The sequence below is a fragment of the Andrographis paniculata genome, unplaced genomic scaffold (genome assembly GCF_009805555.1).
Source record: "Andrographis paniculata isolate CXL003 unplaced genomic scaffold, ASM980555v1 Contig32END, whole genome shotgun sequence".
Lineage (NCBI taxonomy): Eukaryota > Viridiplantae > Streptophyta > Magnoliopsida > Lamiales > Acanthaceae > Andrographis > Andrographis paniculata.
This window is the reverse complement of record NW_026137565.1, coordinates 830146-852781: the sequence shown is the minus strand read 5'-3', so window position 1 is coordinate 852781 and position 22636 is coordinate 830146.

Genomic DNA, 22636 nt, shown 5'->3' with positions numbered 1-22636 from the left:
GTTTTTCTGAATGATTCAAATTGTGAAGGTAAAGATGCAACAGAGGCAGTTCCGCAGACACCTCAACAATCTTCTCTGTAAAATCAAGAAGTTGTATCATCTGCGTCATCTCAGCAGCTGCAAGGATTTGGATCACCTGCGTCATCTCAGCAATTGCAAGGAATTGCATCACCTGCGTCATCTCAGCAATTGCAAGGAGTTGTGTCCCGTGGATCATCTTCTCAACATATTCGCAGAATGAGAACTTTAGATGATATTTATGCAGAATCAGATGAAGTTCCAGATTTTTCAATGTATTGTCTCATTCCTGATTTTGAGCCGATGACATTTGAAGAGGCTGATCGTGATGAAAAATGCAGAAGGCAATGGATGAAGAGATGAAGGCAATCCTTAAGAATGATACTTGGAAACTTTTAACACTTCCTCAAGGAAAAAAGCCGGTAGGAGTCAAGTGGATTTACAAAGTAAAAAAGAATGCAAATGGAACTGTGCAGAAGTATAAGGCGAGGCTGGTGGCGAAAGGATTCACACAAAAGGCTGGAATTGATTACGATGAGGTGTTTGCACTAGTAGCATGCTTGGAAACAATATGCTTGATCATTGCATTGACTGCACATCAGAGATGGAAATTTTTTCAAATGGATGTGAAATCGGCATTTCTAAACGGGACATTGGAAGATGTTTACGTGCAAAATTCTGAAGGATATATGCTAAAATGTCACGAAGATAAGGTGCTGAAACTAAAGAAGACACTATATGGTCTAAAACAAGCTCCAAGAGCTTGGTACAAAGAGTATTTTCAGCATAATGGTTTTATTAGATGCCCATATGAATGTGCTATGTCTGTGAAAGAGCATGAATCTGGAGAAATTATGTATGTGTGCTTATATGTGGATGATTTAATATTCAGGGGAAATAACTAGCGGTTGATTGAAGATATTAAAAGGAAGATGACTGCAGAATTTGAGACGAGGGACTTGAGTATGATGGCATATTACTCAGGAATTGAAGTTATGCAAAGTGATGATGGGATTTTCATGTCTCATAAGTCATATGTAGAGACTGTTGGAAATCTTATCAAGATTTATCTAGAAACACTCCAAAATGATTGATGCAAAATTAAATAGCAAGAAAAACCCTAGCATAAGGGAAAATTAATTATTGATTTTCTTGTTAGATGGATAACAAAATCAAAGAAAAAAAAAACTGAACGGACACAAATAAACTGCAAGAAAAAACTATGTGCAACTGTACACCACTTTTTCTTTTCTTTTTTTTTATCCTCATAAATTTATATAAATATTAAGAAACTAAATTAGAATGACTTCCAATACTCTCCCCCGTAATTCTAGTTTAGCACCTTCAAATCTTTGATCCCCGTCAAAGTTCTCATCTCTAAGAACTTTACTCTCGGTAGTGCCTTCGTCAAGATGTCAGCTTTTCGTTTTTCTCCACAAACATATTCTACAAAGATAGAACCTTCTTCAATGCATTCTCGGATAAAATGGAATCTCGTATCAGTGTGTTTACTGTTGGGGATTTTATTGGGTTAACAACGAAAATGGCCGGATATAACTTTGTATCGTGATGAGCTCACTTTCCGAATATGATATTTTGACCCAATTCCTACCAAGGGTTACACAAAATTCGTATTTGGATAATACAAAGTTCGATCTCGAATTCTGGTAGAAAATATCAAGACAATGTGAACGTAGGAATAAAATGAGTATGAAGGCTATAATTTCTTGTAGGGATAAAACACAATTATATCAATCAATATATTCTGCAAATGGGACCAACCAATCTATTTAAAGATCATAAGTAACTTTCACATTCCAAATTGGACACAATGGTTCAATTTCAATTTCAAAATGAATGGGTGTGTTCTTTTAATTTAAATATTAATTTGAATTCAAAATAAATTAATGTATTGATTCAACTCAAACAAAAGTTTGAATTCATAATTTAAATATTATTAGACACATCAATTCATAAATAAACACAATTTTGAAATTAAAATTCTAGGAAAATTCCATAATAGACTGTACCACTCAGTCATGGCCATGACTAAGATATTATATTATGTCCCATAAATTTAATTACAGAACTTTCAGATTTGTAGACAGAAGACTTAATCATGCCCATGACTAAAGCCGTATCAACAATCTGTCCCAAAATTTGTGTTACTTGTCAAAATCATGTCGAAATTAGCTTCTTCGAGTGCGCACTCCACCCATCCCATCCTGAAGTTCATTTAATCTCAACATTCATTGGTCTCGAATAAATCCAATTACGCTAAAATTACCAACAATCCTCCCCCATTTTAGTGTAATCCTTGATTTATTCACAAATTAAATCACAACCATACACAATAAATCCATGCATAAATGAGAATGTCACAAAGATTGAATTTTCGCATTAGTAAAATACACGTTACAAATATTCGAGAATCAGGGTGTCGCTAAGGATTGAACCCTTTCAACTCATTTGAATACATGTAGGCAAAGTACACACAAATTTACAATTCCCTTGGTTCCATTTTGACACTTTTCAAGCCATGTGTCCATATCCATTCGCGAGCACATCAAAAGCAAGTCCGAACTTTCTTGAAGCGGCAAAACTTTATGCTCGTATAGGTAACTCCTTTAGTCTCGCTCCTGCATAAGCAATTTTTCAAAGGAGTTATTAAGATATATAATCTCAACCTATGGTTCTTGCAGGTCTGAACGCATACCCGGGATCTCTGAATAAAATGCGTTCCAATTTTCCCAATATGAGCTTTCCACATTGAATTCAGCTTCTAGCGTCATACTAGAAGGGAATTGGATGTCTCACACTAAGAAGATTTAATGGACTTCAATGCCATCCCAATCGACAACTTCTGCACTAAGTCTCACGCCAACCCTTTTGTCAAATAGTCGGCTAAATTATGTTCTGACCGAATAAACTCAACCGATATCACCCCATTCATGATTAAATCACGAATCATGCTATGTCTCACACCTATATGTCAAGACTTACCATTATAGATTTCACTACAAGAATTAGACATTGTTGAGGCGCTATCACAACGAAAGAGATAGGTGGCACCGGTTTCGGCCATAATGGAATCTTATATACCAGGTTATGAAGCCATTCAGCTTCCTTTCCAGCCGCGGCTAATGCTAAAAATTTAGATTCCATCGTAGAACTTGTGATACACGTTTGCTTCTTGGAAGCCCAACAAATTGCACCTCCCATAAGCAAAAACGTCCATCCAGTGTTGGAAGAATGATCTTCTGCATGGCTTATTCAACTCGTGTTCGAGTATCCTTCCAAAAACGAAGGAAAACCAAAATATGACAAACCATAATTAACAGTATTTTAATATTTATCCCCCACACAATTTGAGGAACTTCCCCAATTGCTGTATGGGTGTGCAGATTGTTGCTGCCAGACAACCTGCACTCTTGTTGGCGTTTCGAACGCTACTAATGATATAAGGCAATATTGGTAATCGCCACTTAATCTAGTAGCTGACAACAAACCATGGAGAATTCTCACATCCATTTCAAATTCACTCATAAGGTTATAAAAATCAGATTACTAATAATCTCAATAACCTTATTTGAAAATTATTTTGTATAAAATTCCAGATGTTTCAATTCATATAATCTTAATTGCATCAATTTCATATATTGGAAACATCTATTCCACAAACTTCGGCCATAAAATCAAACAAATATTTTAACCGAATGTAAGTAAAGTAACTTAACATTAACATGCTTGAATTTACAGCATATACTCGACAATCTACGCAATGTCGATCATATATTATTTATATACAAACATGTCTTAATTATTGAAGACATTAAATACTAATTACTTGAAATAATTATTATCAACTATGTACACAATGTCTTGAGACTCAAGACATAAACCACTAATTATTTACAGCAATTAGAATTTATTAGACTTATTAAAATAAGTCGATTCCTTTGCACGGTGATTCTCTTTTCCAACTTGGCAATCACGTTTGAGGTGACCGGATTTTCCACAAATCCAACAAGCCAATTTTGATTTCTTCATGGATCTTTTGTTGGATTCAGAATGCTTGCATTTCTTACCATGATTGAACTTGGAATTCTTTTATTTATGTTCGTCAACCATGTTTATAGATGGTCCTACAATATCATTGTTTTGAACATTTTCCTTCATTCTTATAGATTCTTCTATGCGCAGATGGCTTCCGAGTTCTACTAGTGTCAACTCTTCCTTCTTGTGTTTAAGCGTTCACTTAAATTCCTTCCATGCATGCGGCAAATTGTCGATGATGCATGAAACAGTAATGGATTCATCCATCTTCATGTCGTGCTGCATGAACTGACAAGGATGTGAAGGAGCTCATTGTACTGCTCCATCATAGGCCTCGAATCAACCATCTTGTAGTTGTTGAAGTCACTGACCAAGAATTTCTTGCTCGAAGCGTCTTCAGCCATGTATTTAGATTCTAGTGCCTCCCAAAGTTCCTTGGCTGAACCCATATTTTGATAAATATCAAAAAGTGGATCAAACATTGCATTGAGAATATGACCATGACAAATGTAGTCATCATTCTCCTATTTGCTCCTGCGACGCGTTGCCTCCAAGGTTTCATTTTCGGTTTCCTCGGGGCATGGAGTGCTCAGGACATACACAACCTTCAAAGTTGTGAGAAGGAAATGCATCTTCTTCTGCCAGCGACGGAAATCGACGCCTTCGAAATTTGTCAACTTTCCAAACTTGGTCGACATGTCGCTCAGAGTTTCGCTCGCCATGTTCGTTAATAAAATATCGTATTCGATTGTTGGGGATTTTATTGGGTTAACAACAAAAAAGGCCGGATATAACTCTGTATCGTGATGACCTCACTTTCCGAATACGATATTTTGACCCAATTCCTACCAAGGGTTACACAAAATTCGTATTGGGATAATACAAAGTTCGATCTCAAATTCTGGTAGAAAATGTCGAGACAAGGTGAACGTAGGGAATAAAATGAGTATGAAGCCTATAATTTCTTGTGGGGATAAAACACAATTATATCAATCAATATATTCTGCAAATGGAACCAATCCATCTATTTAAAGATCATAAGTAACTTTCATTCAAATTGGACACAATGGTTCAATTTCAATTTCAATTTCAAAATGAATGAGTGTATTCTTTCAGTTCAAATATTAATAAATTTGAATTCAAAATAAATTGATGTATTGATTCAATCCAAACCAAAGTTTGAATTCATAATTTAAATATTATTAGACACATCAATTCATAAATAAACACAATTTTGAAATTAAAATTCTAGAAAAATTCCAGACTAGCCTGTACCACTTAGTCATGGTCATGACTAAGTTAGCTATTACATTATATCCCATAAATTTAATTACAGAACTTTCAGATTTGTAGACGGAAGACTTAGTCATGCCCATGACTAAAGCCGTATCAACAATCTGTCCCAAAATTTGTGTTACTTGTCAAAATCATGTCGAAATTAGCTTCTCCGAGTGCGCACTCCACGCATCCCATCTCGAAGTTCACTTAATCCCAACATTCATTGGTCTCGAATAAATCCAATTACGCTAAAATTACCAACATTTATGATGCCCATGAAACACTGGATTCTTCAACAAGGATATCCCAGATTTATTATCTACGCACAACTTTACACGTTGAGCTTTTAGACCGGTCAAGTACACCAACAAATTACGTAGCCACAACGCTTGACATGCTGCTAAAGTCGCAGCCATAAATTTAGCTTCACAAGAGGAGAGTGCCACAGTTCGTTGCTTTTGAGAACACCAAGTGATAAGATTACCTGAGAAGTAAAACGCCATACCGGTTGTACCTTTACGGCCAATGCCAACAACAATTGTATAGTTTCAAGTCGAGCACTAGTGCGAAAACTTCCTCAAAATCTACTTGTTGATGTAATTTTTCAACAAAAATAAAGTAAAATTCAAAGATATAGAAAATATCCTTAAACTTGATTAATTAGTGCCTGAGATTAGGAATCTCTAAACACTGTATGGTACAGAAAATAAATTGGAAAATAAAAGACTGAAATTTAAAGTGGTGATCCCCAAATCTGACTTTGCTTTGTTGAAGTTGATTGAAGATCCCTTGCCAAATGATGATTCAAACCTTTAAATATTCTCTGGGAAACCGTACTGAAAACCGTCACCCGAACGGTTACAACGTTTCCTTCCCAACCGTCTTCCAACCCTTTTCATGCTGACACGTGTCCTCAGCAGACCAAAACTATCCCCATATTTCACTCTTCTGAGCCGACTACAGACCTTCCGCCCTTTTAGCCCGACTGCCAATCTACAATAGTATGGGTCCGACTGCCGATCCTCCCGACTTGCAAACCATCTGACTTGTTTGAATTAGCTACAGACATCCCGACTAACAAACCACCCGATTTGTTGGTTCTGCCACAGAATTCCGACCTGAGAACTTCCCGACCTGAGAACCTCCCGACTTGCGGACTTCCCGTCCTGAAGGCCACCCGTCTTGAGGACCTACCGACCAGAGGTCCTTCCGTCCTGATGACTTTCCGTCTTGAGGACCTCCCGACCTAAAAACCTTCCGACTTGAGGTCCTTCCGTCTTGAAGACCTCCCGACCTGAAAACTTTCCGACTTGAGGTCTTTCCGTCTTGAGGACCTACCGACCTGAGGTCCTTCCGTCCTGATGACTTTCCGTCTTGAGGACCTCCCGACCTGAAGACCTTCCGACTTGAGGTCTTTCCGTCTTGAGGACCTACCGACCTGAGGTCCTTCCGTCCTGATGACTTTCCGTCTTGAGGACCTCCCGACCTGAAGACCTTCCGACTTGAGGTCTTTCCGTCTTAAGGACCTACTGACCTGAGGTCCTTCCGTCCTGATGACTTTCCGTCTTGAGGACCTCCCGACCTGAAGATCTTCCGACCTGAAGTCTTTCCGTCCCGTATTTTCCTTGATTTACACATGGTGTCCTTCAACCAGTTCAATCAACTCTATCGCCAGGCCCATTCTCCTTTTTACCTTGGGCTTTTAACCTAATTCTAAATTTCGTACGTAACAACTTGCCCGCCGCCAAGGGACTTTCAAACGCCATTTAAAAATCAATGTTTGGAAGTTCATACATCACTACCCTCTTGAAAAATTCCCTTAGCAACTGCACCAGTTACTGGAACACTCCTGAGTAACTCCCTTCTCCGCAATACGAGCTTTTGTGAATCACAATCCCAAAACACTCTAACCATGGCGAATCAATACATTCCTGCCCTTCCTTTCGACGGAACCCTCCCAGAGGGCCCATTTTCAGCCTCGAAAGTACTAACTCCGACGATCCGCCCATATTGCACCACCCCTGAAGATTCAAATCGGATGAGGGAAGTTTTGGAATCTCGAAATTCCCTGGCTATCAACAACCCTAACTACCAAGCAATTCGCATTCGAGACAGCATCAAAACCCATCTCACAGACCCAAAAGATCCTTACCGCGCTTGGTATCGACGGGTAGCAGAACACTTCCAAACCCAATGGCGATCCCAAAAAATCGACCAGGCCATACTATTGTCCACCATGCCTATCAACCTACATGAGAAGGTTCTGTTGGCCATGTCTGCCTTCTGGAATGCGGAAAATGGGACTTTCCTCTTACCATCAGGCCCCTTTGGCCCAACTCTTATGGATGTGGCAATGATCGCGCATCTCCCAGTCGTGGGTGAAGACCCTGTGATGGGAACCCTAGATGGGCAGGAGCCATCAGAAGACCATCCAGGGTGGTCTTTACAAGGTGTGAAGGAATGGGGTTGGACAAAGTTCGCAACCGACCAGCAAGGGGCTCCAGGGACCCCTGTAACCGACCGGGAGCATACTGCCTTTATCCTTTTTTGGCTTTGTAGGTACGTTATTGTTTCCCCTTCCAAATGTGTTCTTCCTTCTCATCTCGACCTGGCCATTCATATCGCGTCAGGTCGGTTCTTTTCCCTTGGCACCCTGTTTTTAGCCAATCTGTTTGAAGGACTTACTAGAGTTAGCCTTCGTCTAACAGATAATGATAGTAGAAAATTAGACACTGCCGCGTCGGGTCCTTTTTGGTTTTTAGAACTTTGGTTCCGTCTTTACTTCCCCAACGCGTTTAACTTAGGATCTCCGCCCACTATGCCAATAGCTGAAAAACATTTGGGATTAGCCCTCAACCGACTCTGCTCAGGACGCAATAAACTCCAATCTTCCGATCCAATAATAACCGCAATTTTAACAGATATCCGCAGTAACTCTCGATTTTCTATGTATAAAAAGTATGCGGGTTATGCTCCCGACCATTTTTGGCCCTTTCCAGCACCAAACCCGCTTCCGACTCCTGAGCCTTGTCCTCATCCCACCTATCCTTTCGCCTGGGACGCTGCCCTCAAACCCAGGTCTCTTTTTAGTAGCAAAAAACTTGATAAAAAGGGGCAGAAAACCTTTTACACTTTTAATTATGAACCTCAATTCATGGCGCGCCAGTTCGGCTGTTGCCAAGGTATCCCTAGACCCGTCGCGTGTCCACATATAATTTTTCAAAGTCCCGACCGACGAGTCCTACCAAATTCAATCCCTTCTTATATCTCCCAGCTCACCACGTATATAATTTCCAATTCGTATATTTCTTTCCGCTCCAACCCTGAGACTGTAGATACTTTCAATGAATGGTGGTCGGTTGTATGGCCCCTGATTTCCCCTGATGAGGGTCGGTTGCTGAGTATACTCCTTCCCCCCCAAGGATTGGTTCTAGGGGCGGCTAGACACCCTAGCACCCAGCCACAAACAGCCGCCCCGGGGACCGGATCTAGTGTTCCAATACGGAAAAGGAAAGCTTCCCAGCTGCAAACACCCCCGACCTCTGGGGCCGACCAGCAAGCTCAAGCGGACCTTGGAACAAATAGGACGTCAGCAAGGACCCGACCCCGAATTGGTAATTTTTCTTAACACCGTGAACCAATTCACTATATCGTAATTTTGATTTTACTCATTTCATTCACCAGAACCGAGCTTGGTGACACCGACCACGCAACCGACGCCACTCCCAGCCGACCATTCAACCGGACCTTTGGTCCAAACCAATTTGCCAATGAGCAGTCGGGCGGAGGACCCGTCAAGGAGGCAAACTCTTCCTCCCGTACCGAGGAGTGGTCGGGCCAGGCACCCGACCAGGAGGCAATCTTTACCAACAGTGCCTATAGAACCAGTAAGTTCTCTCATCAGCAATACTTAGGATTCTAATGACCAACTTTGATACATTTAACAACAACATTTTCATGATTTTTCACAGACACCTTCACCCATCGAATCAGCAGCAGGGGTCTCCTCGGACAGTGATGGGACAACTTCCCAGATGGGTCAACCGCCATACATGGCATCAGACTCATCCCTTTCGAAGGAAGGACCAACTGCCCTCGCCGAAGCTGACCCTCAAAACGACATCCTTAATGTTGCTGATCCTGAAATCGAAGGTGCCCCAGAGATCCCGGCTGCAGTGGCTCTAGAAGCAGCCGCCCAACCTGCAGCGGCGCTCCCTCTAGCCATCGAGTGGCAGGCAGAAGAACCACCTATGGCAGCCCAACCTCCAGAAATAGAAAAAGTGTCTTCGTCCGATTCGGAGACTTCCGTGAATTTGGTAAGATTAAACCAATCCGTGCTACAATGTTTCTTTCAGAAAACACTAATTGTTTTATATACTACTTTCCATAGGGACCCAGGTCGGCTCCTCAGCGACCATTCGCAGCAGCCGAGGAGTCGGCTGCTGTTATACCAGCTGTCTGCCCTACTCGACCGACCTCATTGCTGCCCCCCTCACTGACAGCAGTCCGCCCAGAGGTAACACATATCTTATCTGAATAAATTTGCACCTCCCTTGGAATACTTATTGACATTATAGGACTTGCAGGGGCCTTCGGACTTAGCTGTCCTATCGACTGTTCCGGTTCCGGCGGAGGCCCGAACTATATTCACTGAGGCCATTAACCATCCCCTGTCAGAATTGAGATCCGACTTATTGGACAAACTCATTCAGACGGTTGGTGGCCTTCTTTTTTACACTCCAACGGAATCGCCAGCCGTCCCCATTCTGCATCGGCTGATGGAAAGACTTACAGAGCTCAAGACTGAAGTGTTAATCATTGGACTCCTGTCAGCCGAAACCCCCCAGCCCGACTTCGATCAAACAACGCTGGAGAATTCTTTGGCTAAGACCCGAGAATCCCTTCAGCAGACTACTGGAAGGCTGGGTGGTCTCCTTAGCACGAAAGCTCAAGTTGATGAAGCTATTCAGAAAAAGGAGGCAGAATTGAGGGAATTAAAGAAAGAACAGTCCACCCTGGATAAGCAAATTACCAATGAGCAGCGTCTACTTGAGAAATATACCAAGAATGAGGCTGAATTGGATCAAGAGCTGAAAACCCAAGCCCGATCCCAATTCATCATAAGATATCAGACGGCTGCCAATACCAGAAGGCTATCCAGGGATGAAATCAAGTGGACACACATAAAAACTGCCCTATGGGCACTTTTGTAATACTTCCCCCTTTGTAACACCAATTGACTTAGTAATATATTGTTCCTTCCTCTCACAAAACAAGGATCACCTTTTAATTTCCAACTTTATAGGAATCGAAACAAACTCCCTCTTTAAAAGAACACTGTTTCTCACATTTTAAGAAACACATTCCAAGGCATAATCAAAACACTTGAAGTGTTAACAAATATGGCGAATGACCGACCTCATGTTCCATCAAGCAACTGGGAAGGTGTCCTTCAACCCTTCTTTGTGGGTAATCACCCTATTGGAGGCCATGCAGAAGACTTGTTACATGTACTCAAGCAACTAGACTTCAAATTCCGATTCTCCCAACGAGGTAGAAGAACTATTCATCGCGTTATCCGCCTGATGGAAAAAATCATCGAGGGATATGAACCTCTTCGTGACATCCTTAGCCGCATTCCTGATCTTCATCATCACATGGAAATGATCGAAAATCACGCAGCAACCATACTTCCAGATCTTGGTTGGGATAACATATTTTCCAATCAACGAAAAGTCTTTTCAAGATTGCGCACCATTGTTGACCGTGAACATCAAGCCCTAACAGACATGCAAGCACGTACCCATCAAGATCTAGACGACATGCAAAGCCAATGGGAAAGGTACCGACCAGATTTGGAAGATCTTATTGAAGAAGAACCAGAACTAATATCCACTCACTGGGATGAAAAGTCTGATTCAGAGGCAGAAAATTTCTCACAAATACATGATGACTAACAGAAATGAACCTTTAAATAGGTTCGAACCCGAACCCCATAAATGGGTTCTGAAAATAATATTTTGTTTCAGGCAGTTTTGTTATCTGAAAAGGCAGGATAATACCTCTTCAGATATTTAGCATTAATACAATCATGTACTCTTCTCCCTTCATGATTTACAATAATGAAAGCGCCATTCCCAATATCTTTTTGAACAATGTATGGTCCTTCCCAATTCGGTGACCACTTTCCCAATTGGTCAGTTTTCTTATATGTAGGAAGGATGGTCTTCCAGACTAGGTCTCCTTTTTGGAATGTCTTGTGAAGAACTTTCTTTCCGTAAGTCCTTGCTCTGATTTCACTCTGTTTCACACTTCGACCTATTGCATGAAGTCGGTTAACATCCAAATCCTCCAACTGTTGCAACATAAGCTGTTGGTATTCTTTTGTAAGATCATTATCAGTAAACTCTGTTCGGCCAGATGATACTCGAATTTCGGCTGGTAAAACAGCATCTTGGCCAAACGTGAGTTGGTAAGGTGAGAACCCTGTGGCCGTATTTCTGGTGTTCCTATGTGCCCATAAAGCCTGAGACAATAACAAATGCCACTTTCTTGGGTTTCCTTCAACCATCTTCTTTATAATCCCAATAATGATCTTATTTGCTGCTTCCGCTTGTCCATTGGCTTGGGGATAATAAGGTGACGAATGGTGTAATCGAACACCGAATTCTGCCAAGAAATTAGAGAACTTTTCCCCTGTGAAAACCAAGCCTTGGTCGGTTGTTATAGACTGAGGAATACCATATCTGTAAATAATTTGATTCAAAACGAAGTCTATCACTTCTTTCTGATCTACATTTTTCAAAGCAATTGCTTCTACCCATTTGGTAAAGTAGTCAGTCGCAACCAATATGAAACAATGATGTTTCGATGAAGCAGGATGTATTTTCCCAATAATATCCATAGCCCATGATTTAAAAGGCCATGGTTTTGCCAAGAATTGCAATTCGGTTACTGGCAAATGGTTTAAATTTCCATGTCTCTGACATTCCTGGCAGCCTTTGGCAAATTGTATGCAGTCTTCAAAAATCTTTGGCCAGAAAAAACCCAAACGATGAATGGCCCATCTCATATTGAGACCTGCCCGATGAGCTCCACATATCCCACCATGTACTTCTGTCATTACCTCTAGAGCTTCTTTAGACCCCAAACATTTCAAAAGCAGACCTTCAAATGACCTCTTATACAAAATTCCATTTATTAATTGAAAACGTAAAGCTTTCAATCGTGTCGCAACCGAAACACTCGCACCTGGATTCTGTAAATACATGATAAGCTCTGTTCTCCAATCGGGCACTGTTTCGCCGTCGGACTTCTGCCTGATATCAACTACGCAGTCGGGCTCCTGTCCGACAGTCTCCTGCTCGACCATAACTTCGCAGTCGGGGTCCTGTCCGACAGTCTCCTGCCCGACCATAACTTCGCAGTCGGGCTCCTGTCCGACAGTCTCCTGCCCGACCATAACTTCGCAGTCGGGCTCCTGTCCGACAGTCTCCTGCCCGACCATAACTTCGCATATCGGGTCTGTCTTTCCTTCTATGCCCGACTTGACCTCCGACCACATATCCTCCAGAATTCCTTTACATGCCCTTTGAGCCAATTCATCAGCACGTTGGTTTTCTTTCCTCGGAATGAACTCAATTATTACTTCTGAGATTTTTGTCAGTAACCGACCCACAATGTCCCTGTATCTGCGAAGATGAGGGTAATTGCAAACATATTGATTGTTTACCTGGTTGACTACTAATTGAGAATCCCCCCTTATGATTACAGACTGGACCTTCCTGGCAATTAAAGCCTCCAAACCCAAAATTAAAGCTTCATATTCTGCCGAATTATGGGTCATGGATTCCAATCGTAGTTGTAAGTTGATCTTTTGACCATCAGGTCCTTGCAAAAAGACCCCTGCCCCTGATTTGTTTCCAGAGGTAGAACCATCAAAGAACATCAACCATGTTCTGGTACTTATGTAAGGCACACATCCGACCTGTAGATTATCCAGATATGATGAACAACTAAATGGTCGGACACTATCACAAAGAGAATACCAGACTTGTGAGAATTCTGCCAAGAAGTCGGCTACTGCTTGTCCCTTAATTGCCCTCAGCGGGGAATGTTGAAGATCGAAAGGAGCCAATTTGATGGCCCACTTCATGAGTCTGCCCTTCATAGTAGGTCTTTGTAAAATCAATTTGATGAGATCCACCTTTGATATGACCTCAATTCTTCTGGGCAGCAAATAATGCTCGAGTTTAGTACAAGCGAAGACCAATGAATAACACATTTTTTCTGGCATAGTGTAATTCAGTTCTGGTCCTGTAAGGGTTTTACTGAGATAGTAGATTGCCCTTTCCTTCCCATCATCACCATCCTGTGCCAATAAACAGCTAACCACTTCATATGTATTTGCCAAATAAAGTTTGAGTGGCCGACCTTGTTTAGGAGGCATCAAGACTGGAGGGTGAACCAATGCCTGCTTGATAGCATCTAAAGCCGTCTGTTGGTCGGGACCCCATTCAAAGGCATTTTTTCCAGCTTTCAACAATTTAGTAATGGGTCTGACCTTGCCAGCAGCATTAGAAATGAAACGCCTCAAATAGTTCACTTTACCCAAAAGACTTTGGATTTCTTTAACCGTCTTGGGTGGCCGACTATCAAGAATGGCTTTAGCCTTATTGGCATCAATTTCAATTCCTCTCTCATGAACTAAAAATCCTAAAAAGCTCCCGGCTGATATTCCAAAAGCACATTTGGTTGGATTCATCTTCAACTTGTATTTCTTCATTCTTTCGAATGCCTCTTCAAGGTTTCTCAAATGTTCATCAAAACTGGCAGATTTAACAATAACATCATCAATGTAAACTTCCATAGATTTGCCAATTAAATCATGAAAGATTGAATTCATGGCTCTTTGGTAAGTTGCCCCTGCATTCTTTAACCCGAATGGCATGACTGTCCATTCATAAATACCTAAAGCCCCTGGGCATCTGAATGCTGTCTTAGGAATGTCTTCTTCTGCCAAGAATATTTGGTTATAACCTGCATAACCATCCATCAGACTAAGGATTTTATGCCCTGCTGCTGCATCTATCAACATGTCGGCCATAGGCATCACATATTCGTCCTTAGGGGTAGCTAGATTCAAATCCCTGAAGTCGATGCATATCCTTATCTTACCATTTTTCTTGACCACTGGCACAATGTTAGCCAGCCACTCCGCATAACGGCAAGGCTGAATGAAACCCACTTTGAGGAGTTTTTGGATTTCTTCCTTGATTTGAGGCATCAGCTCCGGGCTCATTCGCCTTGGAGGTTGTTTGTAAGGTTTGCAACCTTCCTTGATAGGCAATCGATGCTCTATTAGACTTCTTGTCAAACCAGGCATTTCTGAATAATCCCATGCTAAACAATCAATGTTGTTTCTAATAACTTCGAGCATCATTGTCTGTTGCTCTTTAGACAAATAACCACTTAGCCTGATCACTTTTGGAACCAATTCGGTTCCTAAATTAAACTCCAATAATGGGTCTTGTGATGAAGCTGTTGGTTCTGTTTTCTCCAATAAATCAGGCCAACGAAATTGTTCATCTTCTTGGAGGTGAACATCAAGAATCTCTTTACTATTTTCTGCTTTATGTAATAACTGCTTTAAATAGAACTTATTAATAAGAGAACTACATACTTCTAAACTTGTATCATCCATTGCAAACAAATTATATGGGAATGGGTGTGGCTTTATCATGAGCCATACAATAAAGGTGTTCTTTTAATAGAACATCGAGTTCTGGCCAGTGACTTTATAACCCTTGTTTGGGTATTCCCTGGCCATATACAATTGAGACATCGGAGCCAAAGGACTGGAATAAAACACCGACTCTTCAACTTGTTCTGATACATCGAATGGGTTGTCATTCGCTTCCATTTTGAAAACCTGATTTCCTTCCCAGAACATTAATTGTTGATGCAAGGTTGATGGCACACATTGAGAGGCATGAATCCAGTCTCTTCCCAGCAAGAGAGAGTATGTAGTATCTGCGTCCACAATAAAGAAAACAGTGGAGATCTTCTTTGGCCCGACCTCGATCGTGGCAACCATCATGCCTTCAGGCTTAGTCGGCTGCCCTGTAAAACTTGTCATTTCGAATTCCACAGGAGACAGATCATGAATTCCTTTCCCTAACTTCTTGAGGGTCTTCAATGGCATAACATTAAAGACTGCTCCATTATCCACGAAAACCTTTGTGATTGGTTTCCCACAAATGTGAGCATTAACATACAGAGGTTTCAAATGGGAGATCGCACCCTCTGGAATAGGAGGAAACACAATCGAAGGTGTTTCCGACTGGGGATCGGAATCTGAGGTCTTTGCCCACTCTGTTTCCTCTAATTCATCATCTGCCAAGAATGCCCATAAAGGTTCGTCCATAGTATCATCTACCAGACTCGTCCACATCGGTTCATCATTCATCTGATTAATCTCTGTCATTCGACAAGGGATTCGTGGTCCCAGACGAGATTTAACAGATCTTGAACTTTCCTCTATAGTTACTACTTCTTCCTTTGTCTTATCCCGGGATTGAACCATCAAAGATTCAATACGGAATTCTTCAAGAGATGGATTGATGTTGATCCGTTCACAATGTTGGCATCTAAAACCTTTAATTATTTCATCTGCCATCCCTTTACCTTTCCCTAGTCCCGACAAACTTCCTATGGCATAGTCGGAAGCGCCTAATCCGTTGTTCGGTTGCTTTCCTGAACAGACCCGACTGGACCGACCTTTTGGAGATTGAGTGACTGCTCCCAACTCGTTAGTCGTTTGTTCTGTAAAGACTCTAATAGACTGATCTCCTGCCAAGCGGTCGGCTGCTTTTTGTTCGTCGGTTAGTCGTTTTGCTGAAGGAACTCGTTTCCCATACTTTGCAGCATACCTGCGTTTGGCATTGCGAATCTGTGTACGATTCATGCCTGGAAAACGAGGATCTATATCAACTGGTAAAGGCTTTTTATTTCGAGCCCAATTGTTCCCGACTGATCCTGTCTTTCTGGTCGGGTGGTCACGCACTAAAACCTTTTCTTTCACTTCCACATTAAAAGAACCGTCTGGACTGTCCCATTTTTCAGCGACTGGCTTCTCACAAACTTTGAATCGTTCTTCCGGTCGGCTGCTGTTTGTCCGACTTCCTTTTTTTGTTTCGGGGCTTGCCTGAGTTCGTTCCCTTGTTTGTCTATCATTAGCCGAACTTTTCCCTGCTTCCGAACTTGGTTGAATGTCAACCATTGCCGTTGTTACTTTCGGAAACGGTTGCTGGTCTACACCTAGAGTGATGTATTTGAGCCGACCTGTCTTGATGGCCTTTTGAATTTCCTTCCTGAAATGAGTACACTGACTTGTACTGTGTGTGAAAGAATTATGCCACTTGCAGTATGGTCTCCCTTTGATCTCTTCTTTAGTGGCCAATCTTTGCCCCTTTGGAATACGGATCTGCCCATCAGTCAGTAGGATATCAAAGATTTCATCAGCTTTCGAACTATCAAACGTCGGTTGCTCCTTTCCTTCAAATCCTGGAACTGGCTTCAATTTAGGGCATACATAAGGTTTTCCAGAAAGGATTTCGGCTGCCATCTCTTCTGACTGATTAAAATCAAAGTCACATGTTTCTGTTCCCATACTCGCCATATGTTGGCCTCTATTACGCCTGTTATGCTGATCTTCCTCTCTAAACAAAGATTCTAAACGTCCTGCCTTGGATGCAAGACTTGCCAAATCCTCAACATCCAGGGCAGTGAGCGCCTTTCTTAAACGAGTATGCATATTCCGGACCACTAAATTGGTCATCTCTTTCTCACTGATTACCGTAGGACATCGTCCCTTCATCAATCGCACCCTTTCTATAAATTGTGAAGCAGATTCTTCTGGATACTGCCTCAATTCCAGTAAATCTGTTAAAGAAACAGTTGGTAAAGGATTGAAGAATCTAGCATGAAATGCCGTCTCCAGTCCTTCCCACGTCTGAATTTGTCCAGGGGCAGACTTGCAAACCACGAAAACGCGGTTCTAGTAAGAGATAAACCAAACAGTTGCAACTTATAAAAAGGGTTATTACCAACTTCTCCCAATTGTGCTGTGAACCGACCAACATGTTCTATGGTGGAAGATCCGTCCTCCCCTGAGAATGCATGAAAATCGGGTGGTCGATAATTCCTTGGGAGAGGGTGTTCATTAATGACTCTTTCTGGGAAAGGTTTCTGATATGCAGGGCGGTTAGCCATCTGAGGAGTTAATCCATACTGATCCCTTAATATATGTGCAAGCTCATCAGGATCTACATGAAAGCGTTGATGATCAGGAACATAGAACGGATCCTGCACAGGAATATGAATAGGATCATGTATATATCCTTCAGGCCTGTCCTCCCTTGTATTGTTCGTCTGCGGATTGGTAACCCTTGGTCCCAATGGAACAGTGTTGGGAAAAGTCAGAGGAGACTTTCCCCTATCCATTCGGTTGGGATTTGTGGCACTTGGAAATGTACTATCCACGAATGATGGCCCTGCGAAATTTGTCTGTAGTCTGGACGGTGATACTCCTGGTGGATTTTGAGTGGGTTGAAGACTAACCCTTGACAATGCTTGATCTATCATGTTCTGCATCATGCTCTGTTGCTCACGCAACATGTTCGTTTGTTGCTCACGCAACATTTGTTGAACATAAGACCACCAATCTGTTGGTGGTTGTGGGATTTCCCCGGCATTTGGCACATTAGGTGGTGGAACGGATTCTCCCACCGGTGCCGAAGATGATTATGGTTGTGAACCTGCCATATGGACCCTTCCGATGATTCGGCCGGATCTAAGACGTATGAAATTATCGCCGGAATTGGAATGAGCAATTTTGTCTTGCTCCCACTGTGGTCGCCAATTTGTTGATGTAATTTTTCAACAAAAATAAAGTAAAATTCAAAGATATAGAAAATATCCTTAAACTTGATTAATTAGTGCCTGAGATTAGGAATCTCTAAACACTGTATGGTACAGAAAATAAATTGGAAAATAAAAGACTGAAATTTAAAGTGGTGATCCCCAAATCTGACTTTGCTTTGTTGAAGTTGATTGAAGATCCCTTGCCAAATGATGATTCAAACCTTTAAATATTCTCTGGGAAACCGTACTGAAAACCGTCACCCGAATGGTTACAACGTCTCCTTCCCAACCGTCTTCCAACCCTTTTCATGCTGACACGTGTCCTCAGCAGACCAAAACTATCCCCATATTTCACTCTTCTGAGCCGACTACAGACCTTCCGCCCTTTTAGCCCGACTGCCAATCTACAATAGTATGGGTCCGACTGCCGATCCTCCCGACTTGCAAACCATCTGACTTGTTTGAATTAGCTACAGACATCCCGACTAACAAACCACCCGATTTGTTGGTTCTGCCGCAGAATTCCGACCTGAGAACTTCCCGACCTGAGAACCTCCCGACTTGCGGACTTCCCGTCCTGAAGGCCACCCGTCTTGAGGACCTACCGACCAGAGGTCCTTCCGTCCTGATGACTTTCCGTCTTGAGGACCTCCCGACCTAAAAACCTTCCGACTTGAGGTCCTTCCGTCTTGAAGACCTCCCGACCTGAAAACTTTCCGACTTGAGGTCTTTCCGTCTTGAGGACCTACCGACCTGAGGTCCTTCCGTCCTGATGACTTTCCGTCTTGAGGACCTCCCGACCTGAAGACCTTCCGACTTGAGGTCTTTCCGTCTTGAGGACCTACCGACCTGAGGTCCTTCCGTCCTGATGACTTTCCGTCTTGAGGACCTCCCGACCTGAAGACCTTCCGACTTGAGGTCTTTCCGTCTTAAGGACCTACCGACCTGAGGTCCTTCCGTCCTGATGACTTTCCGTCTTGAGGACCTCCCGACCTGAAGACCTTCCGACCTGAAGTCTTTCCGTCCCGTATTTTCCTTGATTTACACATGGTGTCCTTCAACCAGTTCAACCAACTCTATCGCCAGGCCCATTCTCCTTTTTACCTTGGGCTTTTAACCTAATTCTAAATTTCGTACGTAACACTACTCCTTTCTTTTGCACATACACTTTCGCCACTAATCTTGCCTTGTGTCTCACCATGTTTCCTTCGGCATATTCCTTTAATTTGTAAAGCCATTTCACCCCGATTGGTTTATATCCAGGGGGAAGCACTGTCAACTTCCAGGTTTGATTTTTGTTGATTGACTCAAGCTCTTTCTTCATCGTCTCCTGCCAATTTTGATCACTCCCTCTTGAAATGTTGTTGGTTCCTCCCCAGCCAACAACAATTCTTCTTGCTTAACACAAAATGCTTCTAAATCTGCATAGATATCTGATAGCGAATGAAATCCACAAATGGGTGTGTGATCGTAAGCTGTTGGACTCACTTCTGGACTACCCTCAAATGTTTCGATTATATGCTCACTATGTGTCATATTAGTCGAGGAATCACTGATGTTTCCATTCGGAACTATTTCAAACAAATGAGCTGGACTTCTTGTTTCTTCATCACTTGGAGACTGGTCTCGATTGGCACTTTCATCTGAATCATGGACTTCATCATTAAACCAGCCTGAACAGGCTGTTGGTCGATCATTTTGCACAGCAGTCCAATTCCACGTCATCTTCTCATTGGAAAGAACATCACGTGCTACACATACCTTGTTCTGAAAAAGATCATAGAGGCAATGTGCTTTGCTCCCAGGTTCTACCCCTAAATAAATAATTTTTGAGCTTTGATCATCTAATTTTGTTAGATGATTAACTGGTTTTTTCACATGAGCAACGCACCCGAAAACCTTGATATGTTCAAGTGACGGTTTCTTTCCCTTCCAAGCCTCGTAAGGGATCATGCCTTTCAACCCTTTTGTTGGCCTTGATTTAGAATATACACAGCATGACGTGCTGCTTCTCCCAAAAATCTTTCAGGTACATTCATTGCCTTCAAGAGTGAACGCGTCATTTCAAGAATAGTTCGGTTGTGATGCTCCACCACGCCGTTCTGCTGTGGACTGTATGGCGCAGTGAGTTGTCTTTTCACGCCTTCAATGTTACAAAATTCATTGAACCTCTGCGACGTGAATTCACCCCCTCGATCAGTCCTTAACATTTTCTCCTTGTTTGTGCTTTCAGATTCAACTTGGGTCTTGAACTTCTTGAATGCTTGGAGCGCCTCGTCTTTACTTTTGATAACATAAACCCACATGAATCTACTGAAGTCATCCACAATCAGAAGAAAGTAGCGATTTCCACCCCATGTTTGAGGTGATATTGGTCCACACAAATCCGCGTGGACTAACTCCAATGGCTTTGATGCACGATAGTTGGCTTCCTTGGGAAAAGGGTGGCGGGGCTGTTTTGATACCATGCACCCTTCACATACTTGATCAGGGTGTTTCACTCTTTGCGCACCATGCACCATATTTTTCTCAACCATCGACTCCATGATTCGAAAATTAATATGACCAAGCCTTGCATGCCACAACCATGCTTCCTCATCTAATAGCAAGACACACTGGTTGTGCAGTGTGAAGCTGAATCTTGTACAACCGATTTTCCGATCGTTGTACCTTCATAATCAATTTTCCAAATACATCATATACCTTTAAATATTCATCACCATTTCTAGCTTATATCCCGCTTCTGTCAATTGTCCTAAGCTAAGGATGTTATTCCGTAAGGCAAGAATATAGTAGACATCTGAAATTAATTGTTGATCACCATTTTTACACTTCAATAGAATAGAACCTTTACCTTCAATTTTCACCGTGGATCCGTCACCAAATCGAACTTGCCCCGTTATCTCCCTATTAAGTTCCGCAAAGAATTCCAATTTTCCCATCATGTGACTGTTTGCACCATTGTCTAAGTACCAAAAATCATCTCTACTTCCTTAATTTTGATCCGGAAACACTTTATTCTCATTGAGCAACGCCATCGTTATTGAATTTTCCCCAAAAACACTTAGAAGTAGTGTAGGTTCTTCTTCTTGCGCTTCGGTCAGATTCACCTCATCTTTCTTCTCTTTTGGGACTCTGCATTCCGAAGCATAATGCCCATATTTTTTGCAATTGAAACATTTTATATATGGCTTGTCTCTGTTCCGGTGTTGACTATTCCCATACTCTCGAGGTGAAGGTGGTGTGTAATTTCGACACCCACCTCTGCCTCGTCTAGCCCCTCTTCCACGACCACCATTCTAGCCACCTCTTTCATGATGGTATGATCCACATCCTCTTTCACCCAAAGATGAATTCCTTCCCCAGGTTTTTTGACTTGCTGGATTATCCTTCTTGGTGAGTAATAAGCTTCCCTCACCACTAGTATTCCACTACGAAGTTTCAATCGATCTTCATATGCCTTGAGTCGGCCAATGGCTTCTTCGAATGACATGGTATCTATGTAAGAACATTGTTCAATTGAAGCTACCAAATGAAAGTACGTGTCTGGAACCAAATCAAGAAGTTTTCGAACAAGCATACTATCTTCAAGTGTAGCACCAAGATTATTAAATTTCGATACCATACCGCTCAATTTTCAGCGAAGTCATCGATCATTTCTTTCTCCATTATTCATTCTTAACCTTTCAAAATCAAGTCTCAATGTGTCTAATCTAGCCTTTTGCACTCGATCGGCTCCAAGATACCTCATCCTTACGGCCTCCCAAATCTCATTTGCGGTCTTTTTCTGAGACACTTACAATAGAATGTCTTCTGGCAGGGCCTGGAAGATAAATGCTCGTGCGGCTCTATTCTTCTTATCATCTATAGCCACTCCGGCCAGCGGTTCGATGGACTCCCAGATCCCTTGAGCTTCCATAATCGCTTCCATTTTGATTGCCCATGTAGTATAGTTTGTTGGGGTTAACATGGGACATTGAAACGGTATACCCACTGCCCTGTCTTCCTTGCTGTGTTGCAATTGACATGGCTTCAAATCTGAGATACTTGGGCATCAACCTTGCTACCAAGTGTTGGAAATCTTACAAAGATTTATCTAGGAACACTCCAAAATGATCGATGCAAAATTAAATAGCAAGAAAAACACTAGCATAAGGGGAAATTAATTCATGATGTTCTTATTCGATGGATAACAAAATCAAAGAAAAAAAAGAAAAACTGAATCGAACTGCTCACCACCTTTTTTTTTTTTTCTTTATCCTAATAAATTTATATAAATATTAAGAAACTAAATTAGAATGACTTCCAATAGAGACAATTTTAAAGGAATTTAAGATGGAGAGAAGTAGTCCAGTAGGGC